Source organism: Ahaetulla prasina, chromosome 1 (assembly GCF_028640845.1).
Source record: "Ahaetulla prasina isolate Xishuangbanna chromosome 1, ASM2864084v1, whole genome shotgun sequence".
Lineage (NCBI taxonomy): Eukaryota > Metazoa > Chordata > Lepidosauria > Squamata > Colubridae > Ahaetulla > Ahaetulla prasina.
In genome coordinates, this window is record NC_080539.1 from 112,238,958 (window position 1) to 112,259,289 (window position 20,332).

The window sequence follows — 20,332 nt, forward strand, 5'->3', positions numbered from 1 at the left end:
AGCTGGTGTGACAACAAAACTGATGCATACTTGACTGCCAAGAAGTCAAGGGAATTGCAAATGAAACTCTTTTAGCTTCCAGTGGAATTCATTCATCAAATTGCACGGAGAGTAATATTAGAATTAGCAGGGAAAAGTCTGTTTCTTAGTTTCCTTTCCTATGGCATTTTTTCCAAATAATATCTATTGCTAAGACCTGCAAGGTGCAATTTTGAAATTTCACTCAATATGACCTTGAGAAACGTCTGTTTAGTGTTATACATTTCTACTTGGAAGTAAGGTGTTTCATGTAGAGTAAGTAAGCACACCACTGTGCAGAAATCATTTTACTAAAGATTGAGTACAACAACAGGAACAGGAAATGCATCATAGGAAGAGTAGAGATGAATCCTAGAGAGGCAATGTGAATGATACAGGAAACAACTACAATAGAGAGGAATGATAGAGCTGCATATAAGGTAGACATAACACCTGTAACAGACAAGTCCAATTCTTAGAATCATGACAAGAATGAAAGCTTAAATTCCACTTTGCTTGATCGGATTTACCTTAATTGTTACAGTTGGACGATCTTCAGATTTCATTCCAAAAGTTTGCTTTGGAGTGTGTGGTGACATCAATATATTGTCTTCCTGCTACATTTCAGGGACTTCAGTTACAGTGGCAACGGATGCCTCTTTGGAAGACATGAAGGGTTAAATTGAGGACAGAACATCTTGGAGACAGTTGTTCCAATTTAAGATGCTATATTTCTATTTCTCTGTTCTAAGAAGCATTCTCTCTTGCCACATGAGCTTCTCAAACCCGATCACTTATAAAAACAAGCAGAAGTATTATAAGAGCATTCCTTGTTTCCTTCCCATAGATATCTAGTTGGTCAATTTGGAAAAAGGGTGCTTTGGACTCACTGGCAAGATTCTTTATATATTTTTATTGGACATGGCACAAATTAAACTATGATTCACTTTTTTTTTTTAATTTGCATTTATATCCCGCCTTTCTCCGAAGACTCAGGGCGGCTTTATCTGCATTGAATGTTGCTTACTAATGACAAGCCTAATATACTTATGTGACTATGTTTGTATTTAACTGGGTAAAAACTGGATCAAAAAAAAAAATTCCACACATACAACACATTTCTATTCTTTCAATAAGGCTTGCAGATCTGATTTTTACACCCACAATCCCTAACTGCTGAACTGGATTGCCAATGTCATGCAAAATTTAGTTGGACAATTGAGGAGGCTAAGAGTGCTTTAAATTAAAGAAATCCTACTACAAACCCCATGAAAAAAAAAAGATAAAAATATAACCTCCATCAGGGTCTTAATGCTCTAGATCAACATTTTTAAAGTGTCAGTCTCTTCTGCCAAATTGCTACACTTTCTTGGATCCTCTTACTATAACGTGCTCCCGCCAGATTTAGGACCGATTTCAACAACAAGAGAAAATGTAGAATGATTGAACAATGATAGACTAAATGTGTATTATTATTAGAAACAGATAAGCTGATATATAATAGTTATGATTAAGTTTATTAGTTTTATTTGCATTAGAATATATGATCAAGGTGATGATCAAGATGGTAAAGAGCCAAGGTGGCGCAGTGGTTATTATGCAGTGCTGCAGCTACTTCAGCTGACTGCTAGCTGCAGTTCAGCAGTTCAAATCTCACCGGCTCAAGGTTGACTCAGCCTTCCATCCTTCCGAGGTCAGTAAAATGAGGACACAGATTGTTGGGGGCAATATGCTGACTCTGTAAACTGCTTAGAGGTGGATGTAAAGCACTATGAAGCAGTATATAAGTCTAAGTGCTGTTGCTATGACACCCAGGTGTCACACTGTTCACACATTGATTTGTGTTGTGTTTTTTAAAAAAATTAAAAATAAAAAACTTGTAAATCAGGAAGCATTTCTACCTTTCATTTTTTTAGTATGTGAGATGGAAAATAGATCTAGAAACTTTTATTTTAAAAAATCCACCCGTATTTAACAAATACAACATGCTAAATGGGAGTGAAATATTTTGGGAGAGAAATGATGTCATAGCAGAAGACTGAAAGTACCATGACTGCAGTCAACCTGCCTGAATAGTGGAACAGTCTGCTTGCCAACTCTAAGGCAGTCTTTCACTAATCATATTATATTGGTAAATCTTTAGACTGTAATTAGAAAATGGCTTGCAGCAGGTCTTTTTCTGATTTGTAAATGAAATTAGGCAAAGCAATAGAATTTATCTCAGTAATTTGCCTATAATGTTGTTTCCTTTGCATCAGGTCTCCTAGATAAAGCATTCCTCTGAATCAAGAGCCAAAGCTTTCTTTTCTTTAGAAAGCATATCGATCATTGCCACCGAACAAACAATGCTTTGCATTGTGCTTCTTCAGAAGAGAATGGGGGAGGGATGGACATCAGCCACATTTTGATACTATTGACATGAATGAGCTGATGTCATTTTTTTTTTTTTGGCAACTGATGCAAATTATGTATGACATCATTGTGAGTCCAATGGATGTGTTCTGTCTCCATCCCCACCTCGGAGTAACGAGCTAGCCTTCAGCCAGTGGATTCACGGCTCTTATTAGTCGTGGCAGAGAAATCGCAGCTCTTTGCCAAAGTTCAAACAAATGACTTGCAGAGTAAGACTTCAGCTCTCTTTGAAACAGTTCAGTAATCTTTTTTTTTTTCATTTATATCCCACCCTTTTCCAAAGACTCAGGGCGGCTTACACTATGTCAAGCAATAGTCTTCATCCTTTTGTATATTATATACAAAGTCAACTTATTGCCCCCAACAATCTGGGTCCTCATTTTACCTACCTTATAAAGGATGAAAGGCTGGAGTGCGAGCAGTCCCAAAGCTCCTTATATATCCTGTGGGGTGGGGCTCCTGCCCCACCCTTCCCTTTGATGACGCCGTCTCACTAATCTTAATCCAAGCTTGATTATTATTATTATTATCAGCTGGGTCTGAAGGCGTAGCCTGAGGAAGGGAGGAATCAGGGGATGACGGTCTCATTACGTCCTACGACTGGCCTGGTTCCGGCTCCTGGAGCCGGGCCAAAGGCATCGATGCTCCTGAGGTAAGCCTTATCAGCCCTTCCCCCTCACTCTCGGAGTCACTTTCGGGCATGGGGCCAGGTTCAGGGGCTGGAGTCACAACAGGATGTCTGTGCTGCTTTTGTTTTTAATAGTAATTTTAGTAACACTTAACATTTAAAAAGAGAATCTCTGTAGAGATTCTCAGTCATCCAGGTCATGATTGTCTCAAAGGTGCTTTTTTCAGGAGGCAATTGGACTTTCTTGTTTTTTTCTTTTGAAGATGTTTCGCTTCTTATCCAAGAAGCTTCTTCAGCTCTGACAGGATAGTGGGGAATGGAAGGATTTATATTCCTTGCAGACAGCTGGTCATTTGCATCCTTTTAGACTCAGAGGGTCGTTGAAGAACTCTTTGACTGCAAGGAATATAAATCCTTCCATTCCCCACTATCCTGTCAGAGCTGAAGAAGCTTCTTGGATGAGAAGCAAAATGTCTTCAAAAGAAAAAAACAAGAAAATCCAGTTGCCTCCTGGATCCCAAAGTACCTTTGGGATGAAAAGTAATGCAAAGTGAAAAATAAAAGAAAAAAATAGAAATGCAGAAAAAAAATCCCCCCCCCAACTACACCCCTACTGGCATTAACTTCATCATTTTCCTGACGGTTAGAACAATTAATCAGTGGAACAACTTGCCTCCAGAAATTGTGAATGCTCCACTACTGGAAGTTTTTAAGAAGAGATTGAACAAGCATTTATCTGAAATGGTATAGGATTCTCTGCCTGAGCAGGGGTTGGACTAGAAGACCTCCAAGGTCCCTTCCAACTCTGTTATTCTATTCTGTTCTGTTCTGTTCTTTTTCTTGTTCTTCTATTCTTTTTCTATTCTATTCTAAATAGCCCCCTATGGATTTTCTCCCTGATCTTCAAACCTTTAAGCGCGAGCTCAAAACTTTCTTCTTTTACCAAGCAGGGCTGGCCTAATGATAAATTTTAATTCGAGGGTTTATTAGTGGGGTTTTTAAGGGGTTCAATTTATTTTATAATTTTTACTTATTAATTTTAAATTGTCATCTTATTGAATCAGATTTTTAATGAATATTGAATTTTAATTTTTTTGATATTTATGTTTTATTTATGCTGTCCACCGTCCTGAGCCTTCGGAGAAGGGCGCTATAAAAATACAATACAATAAATAAATAAATAAATAAATAAATAAATAAATAAATAAATAAATAAATAAATAAATAAATAAATCTTTTTAAAGAGGGGAAGTGATTTTCTTGCTGTCTTGTGTTTTACTGTTTTGTGTTCATGCACTGCCAGACCATGCAACTGAATGTTTCCCACAAGTTAATGGCAGGCTACATTAGTCATGTCATGAGAACAGAGTTATGTGTAGGAGAAAGATGATAAATATTACTATTAGATTTCATGTAGTTCTCAACAGCTTTGTGACATGTGATCAGAAATATCTAATGTTAAGGTATAGGATTTAGTTATGCTAAACACAGAATACAACTGGTTTGCATCTCTTCGCATTAACCTAATTTAACATGATTGGAAAAGTTTAATCATGATTATTTGTTGTTACTTGCAAGGTATCTTTTTCTGTGCAATTTTGTACATTAGCAAACCAAATCAAGAAGATGAGAATAAAACATCCATATGAAAAACAAACTAATTATGATAGCTGTTTTGACTATGAAATATAATATGCATCATAAACATTTCTTGGAGCATCAAAGCATGAAATTCTAAGCAATTGCTTTTTTAATATATTTTTTTATTAAAAGTTTTACAAAGAACACAAAAACTAACACAAACTAATAAGAGTAAAGCAGTAAAGAAACAAAAAAAAGAGCAAAAGTACAGAAGGAAAAAATAAAAAGAAGAAACATTTAATGTCACTTGGAGCAAATATAAGTATAATCATTTCTATGATTACAAAAGAAAGTTCACTCTTTTTTTCTCTAATCATCAAAACCACATGTGAAAAGTACATTTTTTCTATTCTATGCAAAAAGGTCTATAAAGGGTTCCCAGTCAGTCATAAATGTAGATTTTTTTTCTCATATCAGAGATTAATTTAGTCATCTCCACAAATTCCATCTTCTTCACCAACCATTCCTTCATTGTGGGTAGTGCTAAATCTTTCTACTTTTGAGCATATAATAGTCTTGCTGCAGTCGTCATACATAAAAAAAACAAAAGAAAAGTCTCTGGTTTCACTTTTACTTTAGCCTTTAAAATCTTCTGAATTACTGTATGCATTTATTGCTAAAAGAAAAATAATATTTTTCACTTTGAGCTATGAAGAATCCTTCCTAAAATATAAGGTATAGAGAAAAATTGAATATATTCTCTAAGAAAATCTAGCAATAAGTGATTAGCATTTATATAAAAAAGTTGTCATCATTGGCTTTTTTTGTGGGGAGGGGGCTACCTTTAACTTTTGTATCTAGTGATCTTACCACATGATCCAATTTTTTTAAGTTTTTCATCCATCCTTTCTTTATGCACTTATTCTTCATGTTCCATTCATTCCGATTATGTTCCTGTCTCCCATTTGATTTGTGTAAATTAGGTCTATCAGAACTAGTCATGAATTATTCTAGGAGGTCTTTCATTTAGCTGTTTGAGAACTCCACTTTCTTGTTAATTAGGATCTCCTGCAGTTTACTTTGATTATACACTCTTCCTCTAACTTTTATACCATAGCACGAAGCAGACTGCAGTACATTTCAGTACAGGAGCATTTTCTTCATCCTGTAATCTTCAAATTTATAGTTTCGATTACCTTTTATAGAGGACCTTGGGAGAGCTTGATGCCAGGGTTATAGTTAAGGTGGTTAGACAAAGACCACCCAAGATGGTTCACACAATGAACAAGAATTGAATTAAAACTAATTCCTCCACCTCCCTAATTTTAAATAGAGACATTTTAACAAATGAAACTGAAATTCAGTAAATATTCTCTCAAATAGAATTCAGCTCCTGGCTATGACATAGACGCAGGATGGCAAACCTATGGCACGCGTGCCCAAAGTGGCACGTGAAGCTATGTTGATTGGTATGTGTGGCATCGCCCGTTCCTCTTCTGGGTTTCTGGTGCACATGCACACATGACAATCAGCTGGCCTTTTTGCATGTGGCAGGGCCAGAAATGAAGAGCTGGTCTTTCATTTTCCTGCGTGAGCATGCGCGCCGGCCGGCTGATCGGCACATGAACAAGCATCCCAGAAACTCAGAAGAGTAGCTGGCTGAAATCAGGAGTTCAGTAGCGAAAACCAGAAGTTCATTTTTGGTAGTGCACATGCGCCCTGGCAGCTCCACTTCCTGGACATGTGTGCGCTCCCTTTTTGGCACTCGGTGCCAAAAAGGTTCACCAGCACTGACATAGACAATCCATATCATTTTCTTGATCAGCATTCAAGGTGGTTTGCAGCGCATAACATTTTAGCAGAGAACAGTTTGAATATGATTAAATTTTCCAAATATCCACATACCTCTTGGCAAGGAATTCTAAAAGATACAGAATCATTGCTGAAAATGCTATATTTTTCAGGGCTTAAATTTTTGGCTATTCTCTAAGGCACAACTCAGATTTTTATCTTCTTTAGAGATAGTGCTATTCTGGCTGCCCTCTCTAGGACCTCATCAAAGTAATGATGGTGATGTTCGATAATTAATAACTCCATTGGAACCATGCTGTATTTTGCACCTTTTTTTGCTCTTTCATGGACCTTCTTTCATTTCCTGCCACCCTTCTTAAACCCACCCTCATGCTCCTATGGATCAGTTCAAAACCAAAATCTTTACAGTTGGGAGCTGAAGAAGAGATTACAGTCAAACATTCTTGTCCATTGCCATAAGAAAGAGATGCTGCATCAGATAAATTTTATCCTATAATAATATTGTATGATCCAATCTTGGTCGGTCACCAGGACTAGAGGCTTTGACTTCTGCGCTTTTGGACTCTTGCTGGAGCCCATCTTCAGGGAACTTTTCTCTAGCAGAGTAGGTGCTTTTCTGTGGGTGGTATTTATAGTGCCTGTTGTAAGTGGCTTTTTAGATGTTGATTGGGGTGTGCTGACGGCTGGCTTTTAAGTCATTAGCTATCATCTGCTTCTGCTGCCTAGCGCTTACCTTCTAAGTACTTGATATGCTGGTGGTAAATCAGCACTTTGATGAGGTCCTAGAGAGGGCAGCCTCTCTAGGCTTTAATCACTTCTGTGGCTGTTTTTGTGCCTGCTTGTCCAACAATCTTGGTAGCTGCAAAATTGAATGTGTCTCCTTGTTTATTGCAGTGTGAGGCTACCAGTGAATTCAGGTCTCCTCATCTGACCGCTCACTTGTTTTCTTGCAATCTGGTGGTTAGCTTCCTCCTCCCCATCTGTCCTGCATAGTCACATGGGCAACCCACGCAGGGGGTTTTATTAATAGTATTTCACATTTTTAATACAGTTCACCTGTGAGCAAAAAGATTGTCAGTGTGAGTTGTATATCACTGAGTACTAGACACTTGTAAAGGAGAGTATTTGTAGCTCAGGTTGAAATGAGGGATCTTTGGTGCTCTCTGAGCTTGAATGTTTTCTTACAGATGTTTCATTACCCAAATTAGATAACATCATCAGTGCTAATAAGGAGTGGGGTTTGCTCTCAGTTTATATTATAATGGCTTGCCCTGTCAGTGTTGGTGGGGTTGGTCTTAGAGGTTCTCTACCCCAGTCAAGAAACTGCCGAATAAGCCAACCAAAGAACCTCAGAGAGCACCAAAGTCCCCTCATTGGACACTCAATTCAGGAAGAGGAGAACTGAAGCTAACTATTTCCACTCTTATCAACTAATATCAAAATATATTCAGGAGAGGCTTTGCAAGCACCCTTAAGACATAAGGAAAATATATTCAAAGAATTTTGCTTGGATGTGGATCACAGCATGGTCTTAAAACTTTCTGACACTACCATTGTCAAATGTTTTCATTTTGGGGAATTGATTAGATCGGATTTGTAGAGCTTAGCAAAGTATCAAGGAGTGAAGTAGCATTTCTTTTTATTTTTAAATTGCTAATATTGCAACTTTAAATGGAACAATTGTCTGGTTATTTTAAAAAAAGGTTTTTTCCACTGCAGGCAATATTTACACACATGCCAGTTAATAAGGAAGATTATCCTATCTTGTGTGTCCAGCTCTACGCTGCTAAGGAAGATCAAGGAAACAAGAGCCATTCAGATTTTACATATCTTTTAATGCTATTCTTGTGTAAATGCAGAATCTTGGAAACTTAAGAGAAATATCCAGCAATCATTTCTCGTTAGCTCATTAAGTCAGTAACTGAAATGATTCACAGGTTTTTTTATGACCTGGCCTGAGTTAACTTTTTTTGGGGGGGGAAATCCCACTGCGCTGCACTTGCCTTTTCTCTCTTTTTTTGTTAGGTGCATTTCCCAACCTCCCCACATTTACTCACACTGCACACTCAAGTGACATGCTATGAGTTTCAAGCTTCCACAGAGGCCTCTGCCTAATTCTCAGTCCCTGTTTTAAAATCACCCCCCTCTGCCCTTTATGGACTGGCCAAAACTGTTGGAAGCAAAAGACTGGTGATTGTATAATAAAATGACCTAGTTCTTGGAATGAGTCTGAACTTTTCAGATGTTCCTGTGGCTGAGTAAAAGGAGGAAAGTGTAGCAGGTTGCAACTGGAGGTTATTGTGACTGTGCTTTTGTGGGGGAAAGGCTTTTTTAATTTTGCAACTGATCTATTTTTTTGGCAATGGATTCCATTTAATGAGTCAGTGTGAAAAGGTAGATAAATTTTTAAAATAAGGCCAACCAATGCGCAAAAATAGAGAGCAAAGCTGTTGACCTTTTCATATAATTATAAATTCACCTTGAGTGTTTGCTGAGTGTGTATATGTATATGTACACACACACACACACCACACTTATGGAAATTAGGTATCATTTGATGGAGTTGTTGCAGTTTCTACATGTTGTGGGTCATTAGCTGTGCAGTTTTCCGGTATATTGATGGATGCATTATTTAGCCATGTTTCCTCTCTCAGAATTACTTTTTTGTCTAATGAACTAAATGGCAGCAAAACTGTACTGAAACAACTTTTAAAAAAGATGCTGTTAAATTAATTCGCTTTTGCTACATCGTTAGATTAAAACTGCCAAAGGTGAGCCTGAGCTCTAATTTGAAAATCTTAGCTTGTGCTTTGTCACCTACTAGAATTCTCAACAGGAAAGGCAGAAAAGCTAAATTCAAATCATCTGCTTTAAACCACTGAAGTATTTGTGCAGAGCAGAAAAGGACACATGAAAGCTTAACTGGGTTTTTGAATAACATTTTGTTTACAAGATAACGCTTCTTTTTGCACACACCCAGTGGATTCACATTTAATCTTCCCAAAGACATAATATAATAAATACTTCAGTCTTAGCTGACATCCTATTACCACCAAGTTGGAGCCTTTTTATATCACGCCGCATGGCAGCTGAGCCTGCTTGATACTACCTTACATGCTGGGGTATTATGTGCTTTGAACAAAATTCATCACACTCAGCTTACCTACCTTCAGGTTTACCTGAAATTGCCAGTTGTGTGTGCTGCTGAGCGCAATCATTTGATGAGCATGAATTTCACTATAAAGCTCTAAGTTCCCTAGAATTAAGAACTTCTTGTTCAAGGTACTTATAATTGCAAAGGGTTTCAAAGAGGTCAGCCATTTTCCTATATTTCATAAGAACTTGATTTTATTGAGATCGCATCAGGGTTGTGTTTGACCTTGGGGGACTGGGGGTGGGAGTGGCCTGGGTGGGTGTGGCCAGCTCAACATCACTCATCGAGGCTCCGTTTTCAGCCGCAACAGCCTCCTGCGGTTCTCTGCCAGCAAAAACAGAGCTCGGGGGAGTGTGTGCAGCGTGGCTGGGTTCCATTTTCACTATCAGAGGGCTATGAGGCCATCCTGGCTGAAAACGGAGCCCAGGCAGGCTGCGTGCAGCGTCCCTGAGCTCCGTTTTCACTGTCAGAGGGCTGCAGGAGGCCGTCGTGGGCTAAAATGGAGCTTGGGAGGGCCACTCAGAGGCACCATGGGCTGGTCCTTTGCTGTTTCCAGAGTGGCCCCGTGGCCATCTAAGCACCCTTTGGACTGGATCCAGCCCCCTTGAGTTTGACACCCCTGCATAAGAAGGTCCTCTCCTCTCCCCTTCCTGTTCCCAATATAAAGCAAAATAAATAATTGCTCTGCTGGGAGGAATGAAAATCGTGGTCGAGGAATGTAATTGTCTGTATAGCATCTTGCTGTCCATAGATGCATTAAATTTTAGTTAGAATTGCTATTGTTTTTCCTTTCAAATTACTGCTGGAGTCCCAAGCTATAAAAGCAATCCTCAGCTACTGTATGGAGATTATAATGTAACTTAACTTGCAAGTTATTGTAAGGGTTTTACCAAATCATGTCAGAAAGAATTGTTTAAGAAGCAAGCTTGTGTAATGATCAGATTGTCCACCTACACTCAGTAAGGAGTCTCACGGTTCACTAGACTATTTTGTATATGAAAAGAACTTTGCAATAGCACTTTAAGCCTTATCAAAGAAAGTTGGAAAATAAATGTCATTAGTAAGGATAAAAGCAGATCGGAGGAATAGTGTATTTAAAATTTACCAATTGTTTATTTAACATATACTAATACATATATGTTTTAAAATTCTCAGAATTCATAATACATTGTTACAGTCAGGGGTGGGTTGCTGTGGGTTCGCAGGGGTTCGGGAGAACCTCTAGCTAAGATTCCGTGCAGTTTGCAGTTTGGAGAACCCCCAAATCCCACTCCTGGCTGTCCCTGCCAACCCCGCCTCGCCCTTAGCGCAGGGCACGCGCAGAGGCTCAAGGAGGGTGAAAAACGGGCCTACCGGAAGTTCAGGAAGGATGGAAATGGGCCCGTTTCTGGCCTCCAGGGGGCCTCTTCACCTTCCCAGAGGCTCAAGAAAGCCTCCAGAGCCCAGGGAGGGCAAAAACACCCCACCCCCCCCGTCATGGTGCAGGGAGCTGACTAGGCCATGCCCACCATGGCCATGCCCACCGAACAACCGGGCAGACAACCCCTTGTTAAAATTTTTGAAGCCCATCCCTGGTTACAGTTCTTTCTAAATGTAAGGAAAAGAAGCTACAGCTAAGAAAAAAGGCTGCCTAGTGGAATTATAGCAGAGCCAAGAATCAGGAAATTTAAGTTTTAGGGTTATTTCTTGTTCTGGAGGGTTATTTAAACTCTTAAGCCTAAATCATTCTGTGCCTTTCTTAGTTTTCAGATAATATGCCATTAGATCTGCCCATACTATGCCTTTGATTCAGATGAGAGCAGAAGGAAACAGCAGTGAGAAGAAAAGTATGTCAGCAGAAGGCATACACAGCAAGTAGCATGTAGATTAATGCATTAGCTGGCCTACAAGGAAGAGGTAATCTGAAAAAAATTTAGTTTTAGTTTTCCAAGTCAGTCTCTCCAAGAAAAACCTATTTGAGTAGGTTGAATTAGCTGATTGGAGTCTTGCTTTGCAGAATTTCATAAACAATGGATTTCCCAATCTTGTTTTCTATCCTTTCAGGGCAAACACATTAATTGGTCTTTTTTCTTTTTTTTTTGTTTGTTTACATTTATACCCCGCCCTTCTCCAAAGACTCAGGGCGGCTTACAATGTATAAGGCAATAGTCTCATTCTATTTGTATATTTTTTACAAAGTCAACTTATTGCCCCCCCAACAATCTGGGTCCTCATTTTACCTACCTTATAAAGGGTGGAAGGCTGAGTCAACCTTGGGCCGGGCTCGAACCTGCAGTAATTGCAGGCTCTGTGTTCTAATAACAGGCTTTCTCTATTGCCTGAGCTATCCCGGTCTTCATAGAGATGGGTATGTAGATTCTTCCCAAGGACAAGTGGGCTTTGTCCAATCCTCTTGGGTGCAACTTTGAGGTGAGCTAGTGTGTGTTCTCCATTAAGGCAAGTGTTTTTCATCTTGCTAGTCATCTCAAAGAGTCACTCCATCTCAAAGAGTCACTCCATTTCATATTACAGGTAAAAAAGGTAAAGGTTCCCCTTGCACATACGTGCTAGTCGTTGCCGACTCTAGGGGGCGGTGCTCATCTCCGTTTCAAAGCCGAAGAGCCAGCGCTGTCCGAAGACATCTCCGTGGTCATGTGGCCGGCATGACTCAATGCCAAAGGCGCACGGAATGCTGTTACCTTCCCACCAAAGGTGGTCCCTATTTTTTCTACTTGCATTTTTATGTGCTTTCGAAACTGCTAGATTGGCAGAAGCTGGGACAAGTAACGGGAGCTCACCCCGTTACATGGCAGCACTAGGGATTTGAACCACCGAACTGCTGACCTTTCGATCGAAAAGCTCAACGTCCTAGCCCCTGAGCCACTGTGTCCCACATATTACAGGTAGTCTTCATTTAACAATAGTTCAGTGACTGTTCAAATTTACAATGGTGCTGAACAAGTGATAGTTACAACTGATACTCATACCTATGATGGTTGCAGCATCCCTCAGTCAATGGCGATGATGACCATGTGATGTCCTTGCTTAATGATCCGCAGTGATTTTCTTAACAACCAGAAGTGCTGGAATTTCCATTGCTAAGCAGTATTGACATATAATATTCTGTTTTACGACTGTGTTGCTTAGCAATGGAAATTTTATTCCCAATTGCCATTGTTAACTGAGGACTACCTATGTTCACCTTGTGCTCAGCTACACCTTATTTAAAATTGCAGCAATAGTTTTAGTGCTTCTTTGAATAGCTCATCAGTATTGTATTGCTATAGGGCAGACCCAGTCCTTAACTGGCCTGTAAAGTAAAGCAGGAATGGTCTTGGACCAAAATAAGGGTTCAACTACAGGTTTGTAGCCACTTCCAAACTGCTGCCAAGAAAGCTACAGTACGAATTCAGTATGAATATGAAGTATTCAAGAGTTCTGTTAAAGGAGATTTTACTTTTTATGTATCAAGTTTCCTTTTCCCTAGAGGATTCTTTTCTTTTCTTATTTACTATCGTTTTGAGTCAGAGAGCTTCCCTTCCTGGTGCCTTGCAAAGATTTAGCTGTTGTTTTGATATTTAGATGACTGTATTAATTTCTTACTTAAGCAAATTTGGCCCTTGGGGATAAATTAAAGGGAGACTCATTACTGTGAATTCCCAGGCATGCATCCCAGGAGGGGATGTATATTTTTACAACAAACAAACAAACAAATAAATAAACAGGATGTATTATTAATTTAACTCAACTTAATTTGTATTTATTAGAATTGTGTTTCAAATGCACTAATAAATGAGATTTATATTTTGGTTTCATTAGTAAATCATTAACTCTATATTGCTAGGATTTATCTGACTGTCTAAGTAGCTTTGTTCTTTGAATTAGTGGGACTGGCTTAAATTTTATATCCTTAAATAATTTTAATTGGGGTTACTATTTATGAATTTTAAGGGTTTTAAATTTAATTGTTTTAAATTTCGGCCATTTATGGAATATGTTTGTTTTAAGTCTTTGTTTTAATTGTATATTGTACTGTTTTATAATTTGGCTGTACACTGCCCTGAGTCCTTCGGGAGAAGGGCGGTATAAAAATCTAAATAATAAAATAAATAAATAAATAATAAATTATTGCAAAATAATTGAATAGAGATCTCCTTTTTCTTCCTCTCCTTCACCTCCTCCTTCTCCTCCTCTGCTTCCTCCTCCCCCCCTCCTCCCTCTTAAGAAATTTTGGGCTAAGCCTTCATTAGAAAAGGGATTTCTACCATACAAGACTGTTGTAACCATCAGCCTTAACCACAACATTCATAAAATGAAGCTATTAATCTGTTTATATGGGAGAAGTGGGAGAATTTTCTTAGATTTATATGCTACTTTTTCTTTGAGAGTTCAGGGAGGCATGGGGATCTTCTGATCCCCATGCCCAAGGAGCTGCTGATCCAGTTCTACAGAGGAATTATTGAGTCTGTCATTTGCACCTCTATAACTGTCTGGTTTGGTTCTGCAACCCAACAAAAAAGACACAGACTTCAGAGGATAATTAGAACTGCAGAAAAAATAATTGCTACCAACTTGCCTTCCATTGAGGACCTGTACACTGCACAAATCAAGAAGAGGGCCATGAAAATATTTATAGACCCCTCACATCCTGGACATAAACTGTTTCAACTCCTACCTTCAAAACGACGCTATAGAGCACTGCACACCAGAACAACTAGACACAAGAATAGTTTCTTCCCGAAGACCATCACTCTGCTAAACAAATAATTCCCTCAACATTGTCAAACTATTTACTAAATCTCCACTACTATTAATCTGCTCATCCTTCCAATCACCAATCTCTTTCCACTTATGACTGTATGACTATAACTTTGTTGCTGGTAATCCTTATGATTTATATTGATATTGATTGTTCATGATTGCTTATTTGTACCCTATTATTATCATTAAGTGTTGTATCATTAAGTGTTAAATTATACCCTATGACCAGTGGTGGGATTCAAGTAATTTAACAACCAGTTCTCTGCCCTAATGATTTCTTCCAACAACCAGTTTGCCAAACTGCTCAGAAAGTTAACAACCGGTTCTCCCGAAGTGGTGCGAACTGGCTGAATCTCACCACTGCCTATGACTATCATTTGTGTTGTAAATGTTGTACCTTGATGAAGGTATCTTTTCTTTTATGTACACTGAGAGCATATGCACCCAGACAAATTCCTTGTGTGTCCAATCACACTTGGCCAATAAAAATTCTATTCTATTCTATTCTGTTCTGTTCTGTTCTGTTTCTTTATTTTAACTCAAGAAGCATAACACGTTGAGACAGTCTTGGGATATACTGACTGACCTAAAATCATCCAGCAAAGATGAATGACTGATGGTGGATATGACTGTCCTCAATTCCTCAACTTTAGTTCTGTACTCTGGTACTTGGATTCTGGAAGTTACTGTCTTATTTCTGCTCCTGAGATGTATAACCTCTGCAGCAGTGGTGGGTTTCTACTGGTTTGCCCCAGTTCAGGAAAAGCGGTAGTGACGGCAGCAGGATAGTGAGGGGCAACCCACCCGCCCGGATGTCATCATGGACGCTCTGCACATGCAGAGGTTCTGCGCATGCGCAGAAGCAACGCACGGAAGCGAAACAAGCGCACATAGACAGTTCCGAACCAGTAGCAAAGATAAATGAAACCCACTACTGCTCTGTAGAGGTGGGATTCACTTACCTTCCCTACCAGTTCGCAAATGTGAGTGTTGTGCATGCGCACGGCCTTCTGTGCATGCACAGTAGTCGCACATTACATCCAGGCGGAGCCTTCCGCAGTTGCCACTACCAGTTCACGCGATCCGGACAGAACTGGCTGAATCCCACCACTGAACCTCTGCCTTGCCAAGTATGGGCTATTATTTTTTAAGATTGCACTAGCAGAAAATGATTACTAATGTAGCTGGTGAGAGGGAGGTATCTATTTGTTCTGTATTTGTTCTTTTGGGGATGTAAGTGATAAGTAGATGGCTATAGGATGGGATAGGATATGGACAGTGAAGTTTAAGAAACCACACTGAACTCAACTGTACACAGGGAAAAGTGATGCTGACTGGTTTCTCAGAGAACAATAGAGATTTTGAGGATAGTGAGCTCCATTAGCAGTGCCTTTTAGGTAGCATATTGCAGAAGATAGCTGCATTATATGAGAAGACAGTGATTGTAATGGTTAAGGCATCAAACTAAAAACCAGGAGACTGTGAGTTCTAATCCTGCCTTGTGCACAAGATCAGCTGGGTGACCTTGAGCTAGTTGTTTTCTCTCAGCCTTAGGAAAGAAACAATAGTACTTTTGAAAACTGCATGAACTTGTCCACGAATCAGACACAGCTGAATGAAAAAAGAAAGAAACATACCCCATATCTTTGCTTTTCTCCAGATGTTGATAAAGTACAGTTTTTATCAGCCATAACTGCCTTTGCCAAGGGAACCCAAGGTTTCAAAAAACCCACCTCACAAGTAGAAAAATAAAAATAGCAACATAACAATAGTCTAGGGGTGTATTCTTCATATGCAAACAGCAGATGCTCAAAGGCAAACTTCATACAAAAGTGCTAAATAATGTGCAAGAGATAGTCAAATATCAGCACTAAATCAAACGGACAAGCAGAATGCACCTGTAATGCTTAAGATTTCTCAATTTAAAAAAACAAAAAAATGAGTACACTGTTCATTTCCAAAATGAATTGGAAGCAGAAAGTTTAAGTTTCTGATCTGATATAAAAGATACTCTTCATGAAAGAAAATTATGCTTTTTTTCTTTTCCTCCCCACTAATGTCTAAGGTTAAACTGTGCTGGCTGTGTTTTGATTCAAGACTTTAAAAGAGACTTTTGGCTTAGTTTAATTAAGCTTCATTTTTAAAAAGTCCTTTAAAAATATTTCACTTTTTATAGATGAACAAATTACATTCACTTTAATCTATAGGAACAAAACCTTCTGACTTCTAAAATAGAAGGTACTTATCCCAATCTAAAAACACCTACAATTCCATGTGTTTTGATTTATTGAAAAGAGAAACAAAAGATTATTTCTACCCTGCTTTTCTTAAAGCATAAACCAAAGTAGTTGTATCTAAATATCACAAAGATTTTTTAAAAATTACCCAAGACAACAAATTTTCCTCCACACACAATGTAAAAAAACATACCTAAATAAATAAATAAAATGTGCCCAAATGTCTTCGTGCTTGAGTATCATCAAAGAAGTTTGAAAGGAATTGATTTCCTGGTGTTTACCCAAACTGCAACCGAATTACAAGAAGTAATCTTCCAGAAATGAAATGGAACCTTATGCTTCCCAAATTGGCTTTATTGATATACCATATTTTTTGGACTATAAGACATTCTGGACTATAAGACACTTGGACTATAAAACACTCCGGACTACGGGGCTGCCACAAAGAAGAGGGAGTCAAGCTATTCTCCAAAGCACCTGAAGGCAGGACAAGAAGCAATGGGTGGAAACTAATCAAGGAGAGAAGCAACTTAGAACTAAGGAGAAATTTCCTGACACTTAGAACAATTAATCAGTGGAACAACTTGCCTGCAGAAGTTGTGAATGCTCCAACACTGGAAGTTTTTATGAAGATGTTGGATAATCATTTGTCTGAAGTGGTGTAGGGTTTCCTGACTAAGCAAGGGGTTGGACTGGAAGATCTCCAAGTTCCCTTCCAACTCTGTTATTATGTTATGTTATGTTATAAGATGCACCTAGCTTTTGGGGAGGAAAACAAGAAAAAAAATCTGCCTCTGCCTCCCAGTATCCATCCAGTATTTATCTGGCCCATTCACTGCTGCGGCCACCTGTTTGCTACTGCCACTGTGGCCCATTCACCGCAGCCCATTTATCACCATCGGGGCCTGTTCACCGCCACCAGGGCCCATTCTAGAACAGCTGATTGGTGCCACACCAACCCCCCACTGCAATATTCACTGTATAAGATGCACAGACATTTCCATCCACTTTTTTTTGGGGGGGGGAGTGCGTCTTATACTCTGAAAAATACGGTAGTTTTCATGTACCATATCCCTTTAAGATTATAAAATTCCTCTGTGTGCACATGAAAGTTTCATATAAGAGCTATGCCAGGCTAAAAAACATGGCTGTTTTTTCTTGTTTCACATACCTATAGCCATTTAAATTTCTTTGGTACAGATTATGATTAATATTCCCATTTCCTCACTTCAGAGAATAGACTGACTTATGGGACACAGGGGAGGTTATATCACATAAACAACTCTGTCCTCAGAGAACTCACTTCCAGTCCATCTAACCACATTTGCACTTCCTCAATGATCCAGACATCATTTAGAATTAAATTCAGAATTATTATCTCTCTGGCTGGTTGTATGAGTTGCTTGATACAGCTAGACACGCTACTTGTTTTTCATGATTGAAATATGCATTTTTTTGTGCTTACATATAGTCGCTACTTATCATATTACTTCCTCCTTTGGTTGCTTCTTTGAGCTTTTCTCTGTGCTCTTGCTGAAAATTTGATTTGGTGGATAGCATATCTCAAATATTGTTAGATATGATCTTGAAAAATACTTTCACATGTTAATTGTCAAAAACGTTGAGTAATTGGTTCTCCTGAAAAACAGAAATGTCTGTGAGCGAGCTGATCAATATAGTAGCTCATTAAGCTCACCCTTCAATTTTTAATTCATGTTCATTAACATTAATTTAAGCATATTCCGTTTTAATTAAAGGTTTAGCAGCTAAATTAAAATAATGGGTCATGTCTCTCTGATGTGCTGATATAATCCAGTTCATTACTTTCCCAAATTACTTGGGTACCAATGCTGATCCACTACCATTATATGGAAGAACAATGAAAACACAGTGTTAATACTGTGTTCTTATGATACGGCTATATAACATACTATATTCCTTAGGTCTTCCATGCGCGTTGGAAGCAGAAAAGGAAAATGTATTTAGTATTAATTAATTAATTAATTAATTAATTAATTAATTAATTAATTAATTTCATTCAGTGTTTCCTGCAGGGCTAGAGAGGTTTGTTAGAGAAAAGCTCCATATTTATGTGCTGGGATCTTGAATCATGGATCCTGAACTATGGCTTCTTATTGTATTCCTTCAAGGCTGCCTTTAGTCAGAAGATAAGTTTGCAGAGCCTTAATTTGATTCAAGGTTATTATATCATAAAGCACTTCTTCTCTGGTAGAAAATAATAGCTATGCTTAATTTTGATTGAATGTCACAATGAGTAATGAAGAAAAGCAAAGATAAAAAAATTATGACATTCAGATGGGGATAAAAAATAAGTGTGCTATATATCAGCGCTCATTAAAGCAGCCATTCCACTCCTTAAAAAGGTTTCTTCTGGAGGTATCTCAAAGCATTTTTAAATGTAAAATCTTGGTTTCTTAACACCCTAGTTAACGATTTCAATCCCATTAATATTTAGAAGTCTCTTCACTTGGTTGAATATTGAATATCTGTTTAATAGATCCTGGATGTTTACCTTATCTGTAAAAGTAAATACCTATTCATTCATATATTTGCAGATATTATCTACAAGTTACTGTAGGAGATAACCAGGCTGAGCCTGAGGGTGGAGTCAAATGCATCATCAGTCTAGGAGTCCCTATGCTCCCAAAAGAGATCTAAGCCCATCTTTGAAGTCCATTGACTTTAATCTGGCGACTATTTGCCTTGACTGTGAATAGTTCAGATTGTTGTGTAAAATAAGTATGGACTAAACTTGCAGTGGTTTTGAACTCTATCTGGCTCCCGTTTTCTTATACCTGCCTGAAGTTACCCTGTAAGAGACAGATCTGCTACTGTGTCGATATTTTCACTGGAAAATTAATATTGATATATGTGATTTGTAAAGCCATGATATTATTATAGTTAGAAATCAAGATCATAATTCCACCAAAACTCAAATGTAAAATAGTGCACCATCAATGTTCATATAACCCTCACATTATCAATCGTAGCAAAATATAAGCCCAACTGGTCAGGTGAAGAACTTCATAAAATGATGGAAATATTAACGGTGTAAATAAAGCTAAACTGCAGGGCTATGCAACTGCTTATTTCTGATAAATAGATAATTCATTATAGTCACGAGGCCTCATGTTTCATGTAGCTTAAGTAAGCACACTACAAGCCATCACTGCGCAGAAACCATTTTACTAGAGAGTGAGTAATACAACAGGAACAGAAAATGCATCACAGGAACAATAGAGATGAATCCTAGAGAGGCAATGTGAGACAGGAAACAACTACAATAGAAAGGAATGATAGAACTGCATATAAGGTAGACATAACACCTGTAACATCTTCCCCTTTTCATGTGAACCAAACAACATTGTAAAATTTCAGATGAGAACCAGTATCAACACATACTACAGGTTAAGTATGTTGGGTGGTTGTGAACATCTGCCAGTACGGGTGAAGACTGGCCCTCTTTGTCCTGAAAACTTCTCTGACCTCGCTGAGGTTGTTGGGCTCTTGTCCCCACTTATTGGGACGTTCTGTATTTGATTGCTGTCAGGTATACTGACTTGGTCTGTGGTATCAACACTATGCATCCCCTATTGTCAGTGGGTAAGTGTGGCCTGGTAATAACAGGTAAGTCTGGCCTGTCTACTGGATCTGGAGAGTCCAGTTGCTCAGCCACACGCAGATCCACACAATTGCAATGATAGAGAGCTCCCTCAACGTCCACTAGAT